The 18,264-nt window shown below is 38.7% G+C and overlaps 1 protein-coding gene across 2 annotated transcripts in view; it reads left to right on the forward strand.

Moving 5' to 3' along the window:
- Positions 1–18,264, forward strand: part of SNCAIP (synuclein alpha interacting protein) — an 84,248-nt gene that overhangs the window by 13,588 nt on the left and 52,396 nt on the right. Inside the window, exon 1 of one of the 2 annotated variants that reach the window (XM_090131393.1) lies at positions 18,066–18,084. The exons of the other annotated variant lie outside the window; for it this stretch is intronic. The gene's annotated coding sequence lies outside the window, so the exon portion shown is untranslated. Of the gene's footprint in view, positions 1–18,065; positions 18,085–18,264 lie in introns of those variants that run through there. 2 annotated transcript variants of the gene reach the window in all.

The raw sequence follows: 18,264 nt of genomic DNA on the forward strand, positions 1-18,264 counted from the left end.
CAAAATCAGCATTTTTGAAAGCTTTGCTCAAGTAAATACAGGCACACTACACAAGTTCCAATGTGGTTCTTCTTTATGCTGGTAAAATATTAAATTATTATGGAATCATTTTAGGTGATACGTGAGCTGTGCACCCCTAGCAGGCACTGAAGATATAATAGTTGAAGTTTAATTTTTCTGTGTGTTTTGCATGTAGAAGAGGTGTCTTGACTAATGGTTTACAGTCCACTGTGGGCTTGATACAGAATGCATAAATGCAAAGCAAGACTGTTAGTATTCAGATATTTGTTCCTTCTTATGTGACAGTGTTACTAAATAGCTGCATAAAGCTTTACTGTTTTTTTACTTATGTTAGGAGAGTATTGATGGCATCAAATAATTTAGGAGTCCAGTCAGCCGATATCTCAGTTGCCATTTAGTAGTTTGCATCCTGCATTAAGGAGAAGAAATAAGCACTGTCTTTAATGTGGAGTGTGCTGTATTTCAGTCACTGGTTTTCTTTGAAATAACGATGTGAACTGTAAGTAATCTTGACCTGAAATAGAGCAGCATTTTATGTCTCTCTTTCAGTGTTCCAAGCAACCATGACTTGATGCATATAAGTCTTTGGTTCAGTCTCAAATCTAAGTTTAATGGAGGATTTACAGAAATGTTGAACAGCACTAGTACTTGTACATGATTGATGCAGTGTTCTATATATATTTTACAGTTCTGCATTATAAATTATTTGGTGTTTTAGTATTAAAAACAGATGACAACCTATAGCTTTAACATTATGTATGCACAGAAGATGGATATATACCCATGCATAATCTCTGGATTTGATTGTTGAACCTCTATGCTATATTAAAATGTATTATTCATTTCTGCCAACAGTCATGAGTCAATGGAAAATAATGAGCGCAATCACTTGAAAAATGCGCATTCACGATTTGCTTGTATTCATCTCAAAGTTCAGACTGCAGATGTGTAGCCATTCATTTTACTGTTCTCAGTGATGCGTGTAAACCTCTTGAGTATTCACATTTATGAACTTCCTGCATTACCACTGATATTTAAAGTAGAACAGATAGGTAACATGAAATAAAATTTCTTTGTGTCGTAGAATTTACTGATTTTAGAGGCAGTTATGGAAAAGTAACTAACTAACTAACAAAACAACAACAACAAAAAACAACAACAGATCATCACTCAACCTGATTTTCTTAGTTCTGCAACTGTATTTCCACTTGTAAGGTCGCAAATTCCATTTTCAGCGAGGTTTTCTTGTAATCACAAATATGTGGTCTTTTTTTCAGAGGAGTCACAGCTAGGAGGAGAAAGTGTCTTTTTTTCTTTCCTAATTTTTTTCAGGAAGTACAGGAAAAAAGATGGATTATCTTTTAAACTTGCTTTGTTAAGATGTTTTTTTCTGACAAATTTCACGTTTCTGAAGTGACTGAGGAATGCTAATTCCCAACATTTCTACTCAGTGATAATTTTCTAGGGAGAATTTCACCGTATACAGTCTTCTGATCTGTACGCATTAGTTTAACCCACACTCAGTATTAAATTACTGCCATTCAAAGCAAACATATACAAAGACTTCTTTGAAGATTCCTTGTTTTCAAAGCACAGAAGAATTCAATGAACGTGTTACCACTTGTCCAATTACAATGTGAGTCCTTGTACACCCAGAGCTCCAAAATCCATCAGTGGCAGATTTCCCATCATTACACACATTCTGTTTTATTACCAATTAAGCCAGATTGTGCTTCTGGTATAAATTATTCTTACTCATATCTTGGTATGAAATGTCATTAGTTTGGCCTTATTTTTTAGTTTTAGTCCATTAGCTTTATACATTGTTGTTTTTTCACTATTTCAATAAGCAAAGGAAAAAATAGCAGAACTTAGTAGTGAAATCCTACAGTTTCAGAGGGTTTTGTTTTGTTTTGTTTTGTTTTTGTTGTTGTTTGTTTGTTTTTGCTTACAGAAACTGTGCAGTGTCATTAATCATAAATTCAACCTTATGAGAACCTGCAGAAGAAAATAGTGCACTATCAACCTATTGCTATAGTTTTGGCTCTTGAAACATGAGTTTGTGATCCAAGAGAAAATGAACAAATAACAACTATTTTTCTTCTTTTTAGATTTTAAAAACATGTTTGGATTGATTGCTGTGAAAGGGAAGAAAGTGAAGTGATGTTTGAACCACAAGTATGGTGTAATGCAATGTTCCCTATGTGTATTTTAGATTTCCAACTGCAGCAGGAAAAATGCAAGTTTCACCAGGATCAACAGCCACAAAAATTCCTTTCTCCTAAATGGCGAAACCAAGCAGTATGCTTGAAAAATTAGTATACGTACAAAATCTTTTAAAAATATTTGTAGATCACATTTTTTTTTCTCTTGGACGGCATTGTAACACATTGGTTTTGAAGAAAACTGCTTCCACAACACTGAGAAAGTGAAAAAATTGCCAGTATTGTATATAGATCACCGTAATTCTGCAGAGAGATGTTATTCTCTTTCTTGCTTTGAAAACCAAATTTAGTGTACATTAAGGAAGTAATAGTCTTCTTTGTTGCATCTCACACTCACACCCTTTGGAATCCTATAAGGTGCCCCTTTTATAAGGAGATGGTGATGTGCAGCCAGTGCAGACAGTGCCAAAACTGTTACGTCTGTCACTGGTAAAACCATGAATATAGACAGTGACTCCTCTTTCTTATATTCAGAGAGAGATTTTCAAAGTTCTGAACAGAAAAAGCGAATGTATGTCATAACTTCTAGGGCCTCAATTCCCCTCCTCTGAGTTCAGTTTCTGAACCTGCTTGATGTGGCAGTGCTGTTTTGCAGGCTGGCACGTGAATCTCAATAGCTTTAGCAGCAAATCCATTCAGTTTTAGTCTGAATTCTAGGCTCTGTAGTGTATTAGACAGATATTCTGTAAGATTACTTGTTGTGTGCACTCTTGTTCTCTGTATATGTACAAAAACACAACCATGCATTTCCTGTTCTGTGGGGCCTGCCATCTGATTCTGAAGGACCTTGTAGATCTTCTTAAGATGCAGTTTCCTCAAAGTGGAGATAGCTGCTTAAAAGGTCCTGCTACATTTTTAGAGAATTTGTACAAGCTTTAACTAACTTGTGGATAAGTAGGAAATTAAGTCATTTGCAAGAAAAAGAAAAAAAAGGTTTAATGAGTATTTTTGGTGATGGGCTCTGCCACCATTTGAATCTATCCACTACAGGATTATTGATTTAATAGTTACAGCTCTACAGGACTGATCTCTTACTGAAACTATACCATAAGTCATAAGCTTAGTATTTGCTTTATCTGAAAATTCAGTAATTCCCATGGCTCTGCATGTGTCTCTGCAAATCTGCAGTGAAAGTTAATGCTGCAGAACATAGTCTCATCTGTGCTTCTGATAGTGTTTAGTCTTTGGGAGTTTGAAAAGCTGAACAACCTACAGGCCTGCCTCTCTGACCTTGGTATGGGGAAGGGTATGGAGCAGGTCATCTTGAGCATGATCACAGAGCACACAGAAGACAATTGGGTGAACAGCTGAAGGCAGCATGGGTTCATGAAAGGCAGGTTCTGCCTGACTAACCTGATCTCCTTCTATGAAAGAGAAACCACGAGTATTTGAGGGAAAGACTGTGAATGCTTTTCATTTGGGCTTCAACAAAGTTTCCTACAGTATTCTGGAGAAACTAGATGCTCATGGCTTGGGTAGGCTTGCAGTTCACCGGGTGAAGAAATATCTGGATGGCTGGGCTCAAAGAGCAACCATGAATGGAGTCCTGTCCAGTGGGCAGCTGGTCACCAGAAGTGTTCCTCAGGGCTCAGTCCTGGGGTCAGTTACGCTTAATATTGTAATCAGTGACTTGGGTGAGAGCATTGTGTGTGCCCTCAGTAACTTCTCAGATGATACCAAGTTAGACAAGACTGTCATTCTGCTTGAGAATCACAGAAAGGCTGGGGTTGTAAGGGACAGTAAAACCCATCTGATAGATAGAGACTCGGCGCCACTTCAGTTGATGGCTGGACTTGGTGATCTTGAAGAGTGTTTACAATCTTGATGATTCTATGATTCATTGTCAATTAAATGGCTACTTCAACTGTAAATCAGAAATCCAGCTAAAAGTCACATGGGATTTTATTTTCTACATTCCATAATTATTAAACCAAAATATTTGAGGATTTACTTGAACTTTCAAACAAATATAAATTAAATCAGATGTGAATACTTCTATAGTGATTGGCAAAAACTGTTTCCTTAACCACAGTTAATATTAAAGGCTTAAACTTTAATTCTCAGAATGTCATCATGGTTGCTTTTTCATTAGGTGATAATATTACATTTTATAGTTGCAGATTTGAGATAAAGAAGTAAACACATTAACCTTCCTTAAGTATCAGATGCTATAGTAACCCAAAATGAACAAGCTTCATTGGAAAGGAGAGGTTTTATATATTTAAAGTAAGCACATAATATGTTTCAATTAATGCTTGAAATCTGGTAAGCATCTGATTATTTTCCCTGACATTAAGAAACACAAAGAGAATCAAAGCACGTTTTCTTTTTTTTTTCTTTTTTTTCTGTCCAACAAATAGAACAGTGTAATTTTGCATTATGTTAAATACATAGCAGTGAAAAGCCTATCACTGAGTTAAAACGTGCAGTTCAGGAAGGCACACTGTATGTCAGCAGTAGGAAATATCCCGAATGCTGAAATTAGTTCTGCCATCTTCATATTTCACCGTAATGGTGAACTTCTACCAGAAATTAATCTATCTTTGTACTATGTTTGCTGTTTTATATAACCTAAGGAAAGCTCTGTAACACATTCAGGAACACTGCCATAATCAGTGAATACATTAACTGCATTATGGAATGAAATCAAGAAAACTGGGGCTTTCTGGCCCAAGCACAGAGCAGGGTCCTAGCACATCTCATCTTGGCTAAGACCACTGCCTGTGCAGCCATCACACCTGTCTTACTGCTGCGTATGTTCCCTGTTGTCTAGCTGCACGTTGTCTCTTATTGAAGACTCCGTTCTTTTGGAAAGGTATAGTGTCTGTCTCTTTGTGTCTGTTTCTGTCCTTGTCAATTAGCAGAGCTGCTCAGTATAAGCATAATCCAGTTATAGAATCATAGCATCATAGAATCACTCAGGTTGGAAAAGACCTTAAAGATCATTGAGTCCAACCACAACCTAACCATACTACCCTAACTCTAAAAGCCCTCTGCTAAATCATGTCCCTGAGCACCACATCCAAATGATTTTTAAACACATCCAGATGGTGGTGACTCAACCATCTCCCTGGGAAGCCTATTCCAGTGCTTAACAACCCTTTCTGTAAAGAAGTGTTTCCTGATATCCAGCCTAAACTTACCCTGGTGCAACTTGAGGCCATTTCCCCTCGTTCTGTCACCAGTGACAAGAGACCAACCCTGCTCTGCTATAAGCCCCTTTCAGGCACTGGAAGAGAGCAAAAAGGTCTCCCCTCAGCCTCCTTTTCCCGAGACTAACTAGCCCCTGTTCCTTCAGTCTCTTCTCATAGGGTATATTCTCCAAGCCCTTGACAAGCCTTGTTGCCCTTCTTTAGACCTTCTCCAGTATCTCAATGTCCTTCCTGTACTGAGGTGCCCAAAAGTGAACACAGTACTTGAGGTGAGGCCTCACCAATGCCAAGTACAGGGGCAGGATGACTTCCCTAGTCCTGCTCACTACATTTCTGATACAAGCTAGGACGCCATTGGCCTTCTTGGTCACCTGGGCACACTGCTGGCTCATATTCAGCTGACTGTCCATCAGTACACCAAGGCCCCTTTCCATCATGCAGCTTTCCAGCCACTCCTCCCCAGGCAAGTAGGGTTGCCTGGGGTTGTGACCAAAATGCAGGACCCGACACTACAACTGAATACTCATATACTGATACTGAAACTCACATTTTATCTTGGCCCATTGATCCAGTCTATCCAGGTCCCTCTTAGTGCCCTTCTCCCCTCTGGCAGTTTAACACTCCCTTCCAACTTGGTGTCATCTGCAAACTTTCATGCTAGCTTCTCATTCATATTCCCTTCACATTCTCTTCATTAACTCTTAAGGGGAAAACTACCTGAATATGATCAGTAAATATTAAAACAGACAGCAGTGTAAAGGGAGATACTGCATCACAATGAAGAGTCATCAGCTTCTGAAGAATATCACTTCAGTTTTATGCATTCAAATAAAATGACATGCTGATATAGTTAGAGTATGTTAACACAACTAAGTCATAGAAGGATTTGTGATACTACAATGCAGTCTGAAGCATTAACCAATTTTTTTTTACCTTTTAGGGCTCCCAAAGTTTTTTTCTAATTATGTGTAATAACATTTTTTTTGTATTACTTGTCCTACTCCGTGTCTGGTTTGTCTCTCACCGACTGAACCCCTCTTGTATGAGTTTGTTCTATCTACTTTCCTTCCTTCAATGTAAGCCAAGAAAAATATATCATGCAAAGGAAATTATCTGTCCAGTCAACTTTAAAATATAAAAATATGAAGGGGAAAGCTCAACAGGAGCAAGAGATTTTAAAGAGTAAAGCTGAATTTAAAATAACAACTTGTTGTAAGAAAAAAATGAGAAGTTAACAGTGAGACTGAAAAATAGTGTGATTAATTTCAATGAAAGAATTAATTCTGAGACTGGGACTGCTTTATCCCTTATCACATTTATTCAGAAGTTTTCCTGAGTTTAAAAGTTCACAGCAGCAATTTATAAGCAGTATGGAACTTCTAAAGCAAGTCAAAGTAAAAGCACTGCTTTTAATCAGCACACAGTTATCATCGTTGCTCAGGCTACACCGATAGGGCGGGAAGAAGGAATGCACAATGATTTTCCAAAAAAAACCCTAAAATATACAAACTTTAAGATTAAGATTTAGAAATCCTTGCATTCCAGACAAGCAGGAATGGCCCACCTGCAGCCCTACAGAGGTACAAATACTGAGCCTGGTTCTGTACCTAATGAAGTCAGTGTATATGCAGTGCAGATTTTTAGATGAGAACAAATGTATTTTTTTCTGGTCCAATTTAAAGAGACTCTTTTACCCAGATCTCAAGATCACACAGTCATCCAGCCTTGCAATCCAGTGCAGTCTTGGGTGAGTTCATTTTAAAGATGTCATCCTAAGGTCAGTAATATTGTGTGGTTCACTTGCTTAATCTTCTACTCTTATGAAATGCACAGAAAATCCTTCTCAACTTGAGGTACTTTAACATCAATTATCTGTAATAGCTACAGTGACTGGCACTGTACCAGTCACATATGCATCTGGATGCACAGTGATGGTAAAGCACTCTTCTTGACAATCCTCATGGTTTTTTGTTCATTTCTTTGTTCTTAAAGCACTGGATAGTATTCCATGTAACTTATTCCAGGAGCAAAGACTTACTCTATGAATGACATCTCAGATCCACTTTTTCATTAATAGCTGTGTGACTAGGCCTTTACCCAACTTGGGGCAAGGAGTATCTACTTGATTGTTGGTAATTACTTCCCTCTTACTTTTCTAAATACTTCTGCACTTAGTGCTTTAATAAACAACCATCACATTTAATACTAAAAGACAGCAAGTCCACTTCTTTATTCCCAGAAGAAAACAGTAATTTAGCAACAATGTGATCAATATTCAGGTTATTAAGTGATCTGACTGAGGAGTTGTTAGTAATGAGCACAACTTGAAAGGCATTTGTTCAGTGAGAATCACTCCAGATTTCTCATAATAAAACAGTCTTTTCCTCCCCGTAGTTTTATATTTCTTTCAAGATTGAAGCAGAAAGAAAACTGGACTCTGAGCATTAAACTGGAATGCATGCAATGGAGCTTTCTGGAATGAGGCCTAGAAAAATAAGTATGTTTGTTTCAATCAACCTTGAAGGGAAAACCTTTGGAGTTGGAAATCATTATTTGTTATTTTAAAACTGAAACAGCATATGGAGGTTGGAGGTTCATGATGCTTGTGGTCCCTTCCAACCCTGGTGATTCTGTGATTCTGTGTGATATGTCATTCAAACTAGAAGAGAAGCTAATGTGCTGTCTGCTTATTGCTAATGAAAAAATCAGAATAAATAAGAGGTCGACTGATCTGTCAAAAATGAGATGTTTGTCTATATTTGCCTAGTTTTTTCCCTTTGAACTACTACATACCTATTAGTTCTTAATGTGATATACCCTACAGCTGTGCAACATTAGCATTCTTATTTCATCATAAGAAGCTCATATAGCAATAGTTGCAGTTATTTCCCACTAGCTATCTTTTTCTGTGGTCATGAAGATTCACAAACATGCCGAACAAAAACAGATTAAACAACTCACTTCTGTAAATGACAGCTGCACATGCATGTAGAAATGGAGGCAAAGACTAGTCAGCAAACACACCACAACACACAGCAGTATTGCATGCTATACTGTACTACATCCATTACTGTAACTTACTTCCATAATGCTACTGTTTGCAGTGATCTAGAAAAACCATACATAGTAGTATATTAGCTGTACTGAAGACTGCACCCTTACAGCAAAACATGCAGGTGCTGCTTTTGATACAATCCAAAACCAAATGGTAAGAAGTGCAGGTGATGCTATTTACTTCCAAGAGACTTTTGCATTAGAAGTTGAACTGGGTCTGGTTCTGCCACTTTTCAACCAACCAGCTCGTGCTAGTAAGAAAAGCAGTGCTCTCACAGAGGTGCCGAACACAGGGCTATGGTTTTGATAATACTTTCATCTTTTTCAACCATAAATTGCATTTAACCAGTAAGTTCTATATGTTCCCTATTTAGTAATTTTGCATATAAGAAAAAGAGCTTTTACTCCTGAGAGAAGATAACGTGCTGGTCATTCGTCTTGGACTTTTTTTTTTTTATCAAAGGGCATTAAACTGCTCAAGTGTAGAAATTATCATGTAGTTCTACTTAACTTATTTACATTGATAGTTTAATTCCATTTACCTAAGCTGCAGAATACTACTTCCTGCCAGGCACTGACTGTATTTGGTCATGGCAGCTATTTCCTTCACTTGTTCAAAAAGGGTCTTTAAATGGTAATGAGCTCCTACTTCTCCCTTTAAAGTGTTCTATGAATATATATTTAACTTCATGTTATCTTTAGTTATGATTTGCTTTGGATCCACCCTCCACATTTAAATTGTGGACGGGGGATCTATGATGCTGAAGCATTTCTGCTCAATGTAGAGACTACTAGTATGGGAGAAATACTATTTTGATTTAAAATATCTTTAAATTTAAAATTCTGGCATTCTTTACTGTAAGGGCTAGCTCACAGCCAGAAGGACTCAGACCCTGAAGAGTTTGTTTGCTGGTGAGTTTCCAGTGCACACTGGTGAATGGCGTTATAGCTCCCCAGATTCAGGACTTTTTATTTCCCTTTGGTGAACTTCAGGGCACTCCTTACCTGCCCAGTCTTCAAGTTTGCCCAAGCACCTTTGAGTGACAGCACATTCATCTGGTGTGCCCTCCATTCCTTCCAGTATTTTATCATCTCCAAATTTAGAGTGCACTCTCTTCCACTGTTCAGATCTGCTTAAGTGGCCCTGGGGATATTGCCCTCAACTACACATTGATTGCGCTATTGATCGTAACACTCTGGGCCAAGATGTTCAGCCAACTTTGAATCCACTTTCATGTCCGCACCTTTAATCAGCTTTCTATGAGGATGTGAGGCCCCATCTGGAATACTGCATCCAAGTCTGGGGCCTGCAACACAGAAAAGATGTGAAGCTTTTGGAGAGGGTCCAGAGGAGGGCCAGGAGGATGATCAGATTTCTGGAGCACCCCTGCTACAGAGATAGGCTGGAGGAACTGGGCTTATTCAGTCAGGAGAAGAGAAGGCTGCAGGGAGACCTTGCTGTGGCCTTCCAGTATATAATGGGAGTTTATAAATATGAGGGAAGTCAACTTTTTACATAGGTAGATTGTGATAGGACAAGGAAGAATGGTTTTAAACTAAAGGAGGGGAGATTTAGATTAGATGTCATGGGGAAGTTTTTCTCTCTGTAAGGGTGGTGAGGTGCTCAAGCAGGTTGTCCAGAGAGGCTGTGGATGCCCCATCACTGGAAGTGTAAGGCCAGGTTGGATGGGGCACTGGGCTGAGTACTTGATCTAAGTGGCTGGCAGCCCTGCCTGTTGCAGGGGGGTTGGAACTTGTTGATCCTTGAGGTCCCTTCCAACCCAAGCCATTCTATGACTCTTTGATTCCATGATTCTCTGTTAAGTGAGGTATCATCAAGCCTCAGTAAACAACATCCACTGCTCTGCCATCGTCCACCAAGTTAGTCTCCGTATTGTAGCTGACAACAATGTCAGGTTGGATAGGCGTGGTTTCCCCTTCATAAGTCCATGTTCATTACTCTAGATCCCTTGCTTGGCCTTCACCTCTTTGCAAGTGCTTAACAGGATGGTTTTTTTCAACCAATTTCTAGAGATTGAGGCAAGCCTGAACCGTGTGGTTTGTGAGATTTTCCTTCTTGCCCTTCCTGAAGACAGGGGTAACATTTGCTCTCCTCTGATCTTCAGGAATCTCGCACAGTTGCAAAAAACTTTTAAAGATAATAGAGAGTAGTCTCACTCTGAGATCATTCACTGATATGCAACACTAATATCCACAAAAAAGCAGACACCATGGGCTTATGTGCTTCCAGTGTGTTTTACTGCTTCCTAACCTAGTTCTGCTCCAAATGGGGCAAGTCTCCCTTGCTCCAGAATTTTACTCCAGTTTCAGTAGTCTGGGATTCCTGCAGTGGAGAAGACCAAGGCAAATAAGTCACTCTATGCATTGGCATTTTTCATGCCATTTGTCACCACTTCTCCACTACATTCAGCAGCTGCCTCACATTTCCCCTATATTTCTTTTTGCTGTTAATGTATTTTGAAAGTCTTTCTTGTTGTCTTTTGCATCCCTGTGAGATTTAACTCCAGGTTGATCGTGGCTTTCCTAACCCTGCAATATTAGACTGCAGCTCTGCTGGGTCACTTGTCCCTGCTTCCACCTTGTACCAGAGTTCACTCTGGAGCTTCATGCACAGTTTAAGTCTCCTGCCACTTTTGCCTGAACTCCTACTTGTTGGAGTGGACTTTACTTGAGCTTTGAGGTGATCCTTGTATATTGACCAGTAGTCTTAGACTTCACTTCCCTTCAGGGTCATAATCCATGGGATTCTTCAAAGTAGATATGTAAAGAGATGCACAGACTACTACAGCTGAATGCTGCTAACATTTACTTCTTCATTATTTCATTATTTTCTATTATTTTGTTAGCATGTAAATTTGTATGAAATGAAATAAAAGGAATAGGTTACTCCAAAAACAGTGCCTCCTTTTTATTTCCTTGAAAAATGCAACAGATACAGAAACCAGGACAGCTATTTGATAGAGCAAATTCTCAGCTACAAAACAGTATTTTTCAATAGTCACTACCAGTAGCTATGCCTTTTTGCCAGCAATGCACAAGAGCCTGCATGCCGCACTCATGCAAAGCTGCGGCAGCACAGGTGACCAGTGTCACTGTCACCACTGCTGAAGTGCACTACTCACTGCCCACTGTGCTCACAGCCACCATATGTAATGGGACTGGGTGGGAAGGTTCAAGGTCCACTGTCATGAGGGCAACATCTGTCTCTGACATTGTGGACCAATATACCAACATAATAATATAGGAGGCCTTACTTTCAGAGTAGCCCTTGTATTTCAGATGCTTACTGGCTGTCATAACGCAGTTAATGTCAGTTATCCATCACTGACAACTAAAACCAAACCAGAGATAAACACTGATTTAGCACTCCATATACATTTTTTTTTACAGTTGTCATGTTTTCAGTACTTGCCATTTTACTACCCCTTCTTATGGATGGAAGTATTCAACAGAAGAACAAAAAAAGAGACAATAGTGATTAAATACTTTTTAGAGTGTACAGAACCAGGAATATCCATATAAATAATTGTGAGCATAACCATTATACAGACAAGCTGCATGAACTGCTCACTGCATTGTGCTGCTCATGACCAAGACATCCTGTTTGTTCTGCCTGTTCAAAAAACAAAAAGAAAAAAAGAAAAAAAAAATATTCATGAAAGCAATTCTTTACAGTGTTTCAAAAGTTTAAAAGGAAGCTGGAGCTGGTAAACACATGTTCTTATGGGAAACTGCCACAATATTGACTATATCCCAGCAGGCTCTGAAAATATTTCTCACGAAGTCTCTTCTATAAAATCTGGAACATATGTACAACAGATTATATTTCATGTCCTTTTAAGGAACTTGCTAGATTAACACAGAAGTCCTTGCATTTCCTCTGAAATGTCTCTGTTTTCCTACAGGTATTATGCAGTTTTTATTTTCTGTGCTATTTTAGCCTTTCATAACCCTTGTGAAAGAGGCTGTAAGAGTTCACATCCAGACCCTGTGCTGCTACTGCATTATTCCGAGCACAGATTGGTAAATGTGTTTCATTCTGTTATGTCGTTAAATTACTGTCATTCTTCCAGGACAATTACTAGAGAGGTCAATATGGTTGTTATTTTTTATTCGGTTGTAAGAGGTTTTGAAATTGATCTTACTTTTTTTATTACTATTGATTGATAGATCAAAAAGAACACAAACAGGTCAACATAGCTCCAAAGCTAACTGTCACTCAGTTCAATCCGGGGCGTATAAAGTTGGGCCATTAGAAACATACATTCATTCAAGAATTCATACATTTCTGAACTGGAACACTAATATTGATGAAAATTATTAAAAACTTCACCATTTGAGCAATGCAGATCACTTTATAATCTAAAATGGACAGTGTGATTCTCTCTGCTGTTCTTTCTTTGCAGCTTCTTTTCTGAGCCTTCATTTTCTCACATCAAGCAAGACTATTCAGTTAAAGAAAGAGATCAGATCACATGAGACATGGAAACATTTTGAATGCAACTGGAGAAAAATGATATACAAAAAACATCTTTAAAAAATTTCTAAATGCAGCCCTTTCATGTATCAAAGTGCACACCCAGCAATTAGTCTTCTGCAGAGCTCTGTGATCAGTATCGTCCACTGCAAGTGCCTATTTTTACTAAAACTAGAATGGTAACAGAACTCTGCTAGGGCCAAGCGTGTTGTGTCTGAGAGCATACATCAGGTTCTCTCTAACTGCTCTTTCATCAGGATTATACAAAAAGATAGATAAACAGGCATCCCTCATCATCTTCCAGACACAGGAGCAGCACTGACCTATTAAAACTTGTGCACATTAAGTCATAGAAGCATGAATTCATAAAATCAGAGAATGGCTTAGGTTGGAGGGGGCTGTAAAGGTTGTTGAGCTTCAACCCCCCATGCCATGGGCAGGGTTGCCACCACTAGATGGGGCTGCCCAGGGCCCCATCATGTGTTTAAAAAATGATACAGATAGTGAACTAGGAGAGAAGGACAGCACTTCTGTCTGGTAAAATTTACTACATTTGTGCATGGATACAGAGTGCCTTTGTTCTGATGTACCAGTGCTTTCCTCTATGTTAGTGGGAACAACTGCAGAAAATGCAGAAAAAAAATCAGAGCTTTAATGAGCGTACAGAAATTTATAACCAGTGTCCTCCATGCCACAGATGGTAAGACTAGTTTTTAAACCAGTGTGCTTTCCTTTACCACAAGCAAAATATTGCAACGGTATTTTTAACTTTTTGGATGTCATTTGGCCACAATGACTTGCTACTACAGTTGGAAACCAGACCACAGACATCCTACTGCTAAATTTAAAATCTATCTCTTGGGTTTGACTCCATGCTATAAATTACTTAAACAAATAGAAAAACTCCTTTTCATTTGTGCTTCTGTTACTTTCCATCGAGGATTCTACTCTCCAGACAGCTATTCAGATTCCCCTGCTTCATTACATGTGACTCTGTTAAAGCCAGGATTTTAAGTGCTCTGCCTAAAGGACTCTGATTCCTTAGTGGGTGTCACTGTTAATTAAGGACACATGGGAAAGAAGTGAAGGAGCCAAAAACAGCCTTGTTGTCTGGAAGAATCAAAAGCATACATGGACAAAGGTGACAAAAATTAGAGCTAGGTAAGGAAATGTTTGCCTCCGTAACAGTCACGTGCCTTTTGTTCAAGCTTACAAAGAAGCTGCATGACTCAAAAATCAGCCTCAAGTGGATGAAAAAATGGGACAATGATGCCAAAATTTCAAATTAACAAGAATGGTTCTTTCAGAACCATTTTACTTCAATTTTATATACTCAAACTTTGCTGAACAAGGAGCGGAGTGTTCATCAAACTGCATAGTGAAGGCAGACAGTGAGAGGTAGAGAGTTTAATAGAGATGAGCAGACGACTTAGTGATAAAAAAAAAAAGAATGGAACAAGAATCAGTATTGATTGATTTGCAGTGAGTGTTTTATTCACCGGTAGCTTCGTTTTTGCTCCACACCAACTACATTTCTGTCCAGTGGAGCAATAAGGGAGGTCAGAAGGACAACTCTGACCTGCTCTTAGCTAGTTTCCAAGTCTGACTCCTAGTTAACAGCCTTCAGAAGTGAAATTATGCAACCATATCGCTCAGGAGTACCTCTGAAAGGCAGTGTAATTTAAGATAAATAAACTGTATGCTCATCATGCAAAGAAATGGTGATCTCTTGGTCTTCTCCATTTCCATTTCCCCAATTCCTCCACACCTCCACTTGGATAATCTGCACTTCACTCTTGAGCCCTTCTGTAGCAAAAGGCTAATGGACCTACCAAGAGGGGCTGCTATATTTAGTAAAATCACAGAAACGCAGAATCACAAAAATATGTTAATTATTGAAAGTATTTGAGACCAAATAGTACAATTCCTGTGTTTTTTTGGTTGTTCTTGCTCTTGTTAGTGCTGTTGTTTTCACAAAAAAATATAACAGGCGATATTTCTGCTTCTAGATCTAGGAGGGTGTCAGAGAATAAATTGAGAAATTAAGAATGCATCTATTTACTGAGGGGAAAAAACACTAAATGAGAGCATTTGGCAGACCTGCAGCATGGCTTCACAAGCAAATATTTAGTTATCTGCAACTGACAAGTAAGCAGAAACACTGATTGGTTAGGTTTGCTTTAAAATCTGGGCAAGCAATTTAGCATTAATGTTATAATGTTTACTTTTAAGTAAACAATACTGTCATAGAAAAGTCTGTGCTTGTGAATAGTAGCACTATAATTTCTATTTTATTAACATAATTTTCTGCATCTATAAGCACACTGTCAGCCTTGGCATGAAACCAAACTACAAGTGTAGTCACTTTACTAGAAATAAATGCAACTGGCTAGGCAGTGTTGTGTGACTGATATTTCAGTATTCCAACAAAGAAGTATATATCCTGCTACTTTATTTTCCCATGTACACATACACTGAAATAAGCAGCCATTCTGCAGGTAGGATCTGTTCCAGCTCCAGGAAAAGGTGGCAGTTCAGAAGAAGTTAGTGCCAGTTGCAACTTTTTAAAGAGATTACTCACATCACAACTGCTCCAGTTTCTTCCATTCACCTGTTATAAGGTAAAAGGACACTACATCTAATAAACAGGAAAAAAAAAAGGATTTTCTGGTCCATATATCCTTCTACACAGATGAATGTGTTTTCAACCCCATAATTTTCATTGTGGAGTACTGCAGAATTTGAGAACCTTATGGGGTTCGGGTGTTCAACTGATTTGTTGATCTTTATCATAGCTGTGTAGTCTGAAAGAGAGCTCTGCATCACAGTGTTAATTCAGCATATAGTTACTGCTGACAAATGTGGTCTTAGGTGCCTTACTGTCTAAAAAATATGTCTTACAAGTATATTCTTACTACTCAGAAGTCAGTTGAAACTCTTGTAAACGTTGGGCAATGAAAGAATACACTACCTGCATGTGTCAGACTCTTCTAATCAGTGATTCAAATTAATGCACAATATGAATACCCTTTATATTAACATGAGGTTTTTTTTGTTGTTGTTTGTTTTTAAAAATTACAGTAATCAGAGTAAAACCTATGTGAATGACAGTACAGATACCAGACTGAACAGGCAGTTACAAAAACATACACATTTTGCATGTCTACTGTCTTAAAACGATACTGAATTCATAGAAGAGTGATAGAGAGAATTCAAAATTACAGTCATAGAATCATCTACCTTGGAAAAGTCCTTCAAGATCACCAAGTCCAACCATCACCCTGACATACCAAGTCCCATCACTGAACAGAGTCCCTCAGTGACACACCCACATGTCTCTTAAATACCTCCAGGGATGGAGACACCACCGTTTCCCAAACTACCCACAGCAAGGCTTGATAACCCTCTTCATGAAGAAATTCTTCCTAATAGCCAGCCTAAACCTCTAAGGTGTAACTTGTGACTGTCTCTTCATGTCCTATCACTTGTCACCCAATAATAGGACTGACAGCTTCCTCACTGCAACCTTCTTGCAGGTACTTGTGGAGAGTGATGAAGTCTCCTCTCATCCTCCTCCTCTCCAGACTAGACAGCCACATTTCCCTCCACCACTCCTCAGAACTCTTCCAGTCTAGTCCTTTCACCAGCTTTGACGTCTTCTCTGCACATACTTTGGCAACTTGAGATCCTCCTTGTATCAAGGGGCTCCAAAGCTGAACTGTTATACTGAAGAGTTTTCAAGGTATGGTCTCATCAGTGCTGTGTACAAGGGCACAGTAATTTCCCTGGTCCTACAGATCACACTATTTCTGATGCAGGCCAGGATGTCATTGGCCTTCTTGGCCACCTGAGCACACTTGCTGGCTTATGTTTGCTTGGGCAGCTTTCCAGGCACTATTTCTCATGCCTCTACCACTGCATGGAGTTGTTATGACCCAAATTGCAGCTGTTGGCATTTAGCCTTCTGGATGTCATGCAGTTGGACTTGTCCCATCCATCCAGCAATTTACTTTTCTTTTCCCTTATGAGTCTTTGCATTCACTAAGTAAATGACAGTCAAATGCTCATCTCTGCAGCCTCTTGTTATTGTGCAAGAGCATAGATAAGATGGCAGCCACTGGCATTACAATGCAAAGTCAATAGCAGAAATGCCTTTAAAGCATTCCTGCCATTCCCACATTGAATATTCTTCATCCTTACATGGCATGTCCCTTGATACTGCTTTTGGTGTGACTTTTCTGAGGCTGTGTGGTGAGACAAACCCAAGGCTTGATGAAGCTCAAAAAATAAACTTTTAAACAATGTAAACTTTTCACCCACAGGCAATGCGTGCCATCAGCCTAGAGTGAGTTTTAGTTCTTGCAGAAATCATCAGATTTGTTCCCGGGATCTAGTATTTAACTGCTTTTTTTGTTTGTTTAAATTTTACGGCTTGCTTTCTTTGTCATTTTCCCCCCATTTACCTAGTCATATTGAGTGTTTTTTCAGAAACAGGAAAAGGGTTCAGACAAACAGGCTTAACTTAGAACAATAGCAGGGGAAATAGTCTAATTTGGAAAATCGGTGACAATTGCTGCTGTTGTTTGAAAAGGAGAAGGATGGTAGTTTTTCTGTTTTGCTTTATTTTGCAGCATAATCATTAATTAGTATCAGTTGCAATGCAATTTATGCGAGATGTTATTATACCAGTATTACTATCGCCACATTTCTGTGTGGTTTTTAGCTGTATGATTTCTCCTGATGGCAGTGTCTCGTGAAACCATAAAAACACCTTTCTTTAGTATTTGTGGATGATGTTTTGTCTCTTATCATCTGTTGCTGGCAGCAGAAATTGCAGCTTTGGTTGCAATTACTTTTACCTTGCATTTGACCAGATTGCCTATTATCTCCTAGTGAATAGCATTTGGTTTGTTTATACCTCTGCTGAATGCTGAATTCAGCTATTGCAAAGGTCTTAAAATAATCAGAACCTGAGTGCTATCCTTACCATATGGTTTGCATTACACATACTGTAGCTCTACTCTGTTTCAGAAGGTTTTGAATAAGACACCAAGTATAGTCAAGGGAAACCTTATTTGACGTGCGTTCTCTAAGCTGATGTCTGGTTTCACTACATGGAGAAAATCCTCAATGTGTGAGTCTCTTACCCTTTCTTTACACATAACTGAGCACTTTCATTGGAAAAAGAAGCTTTCCGTTGAGAAATATCTTTGTTTTGATTACTGACTTTCTCTTCAGCCTTTCTGTGCTTCACAGCCTTTGTGTTTTGAGGAAGACAGTAGATAACATTTTGTGGAAATAACATTTCAGGAGT

This window comes from Phasianus colchicus, chromosome Z (assembly GCF_987193195.1).
Source record: "Phasianus colchicus chromosome Z, bPhaCol1.hap1.1, whole genome shotgun sequence".
Lineage (NCBI taxonomy): Eukaryota > Metazoa > Chordata > Aves > Galliformes > Phasianidae > Phasianus > Phasianus colchicus.